The following is a 961-nucleotide window of genomic DNA, read 5'->3' as shown; positions in this document are numbered from 1 at the left end:
ACCGTGACAGCCTCAGCTCCGTGTTCAGCCCAAGGTTCAGCCCATAGACTAGAGTATAAAAGGGGCTGTACTGATGTGTGTAAAGTTAAACACATATCAGTAATATCGCTGCCACTAGGTGGCGACATACACAAAGCTCTACTCGGATAGTTCAAGACCAGACGGCCAGCCAATCATATTGTGTGACGTCATTCTCAGGCACAGGACCCCCACCTGATTCCGCAAGGAGTTCCACGCGCTCACGCTTCTTCATTTGACTTAAGAGAAGATTCCACGCGCTCACACTTCTTCAATCATTTGACTTAAGAGAAAATGGCTGGGCGTGTGCCGCCTGTTCCCGTGGCGCCTGTGGTGGGGGCAGCTCCGCCGCTTCCTGTGCCCTTGGCTGGGCAGATTCGATGGTTGAGACTGTCGACAAAATTCAAAAATGCAGACATGATTGCTTTCGCCATGGTGCTGTTAACGGGCAAAGAAAATGCCTTGGAGATCGACCTGCACGTCTGTAATCCGAAAGGTAAAAAAACAAACAATTTCACATGAACAATTTTTGAGTGTATTCAAAGGTTACTTTCGCCAAGCGAGACAGATCAGTTTAGCGCAATTAGCTAGGATGAATGTAGGATCTGTTTGTTTGTGCTCAAATTAGCGCTCTGTTGTCTGTAGCTCTGTAGTCGGGGAGGCAGACTTTACCTTCCCCGGGTAAAAGCGAGATTTTCCCCCACGCATTAGCCGCTTCCCAATCCAGAGTTTGCGCCCTTCGTAGCCCTAGCTGTCCTGTGAAGTGCACATTTTTGCCTGAGGAATGTGACAGCACTGCCGCGACCGAGCATTTACCGGGATAGTCGCTATTTCGACGTGTCACTTGTTCGACGGCCCGCAATTTCGACGCGCCAATAGTTCGACTTAGGGATCGCGAGATTTCGGCGCCGCTGTTTCGACGGCACCCTTTAAAAAAAAGGAC

The sequence above is a fragment of the Nannobrachium achirus genome, assembly GCF_963921795.1.
Source record: "Nannobrachium achirus genome assembly, chromosome: 12".
NCBI classification, from domain to species: domain Eukaryota; kingdom Metazoa; phylum Chordata; class Actinopteri; order Myctophiformes; family Myctophidae; genus Nannobrachium; species Nannobrachium achirus.
Note: the sequence above shows the minus strand (reverse complement) of the source record.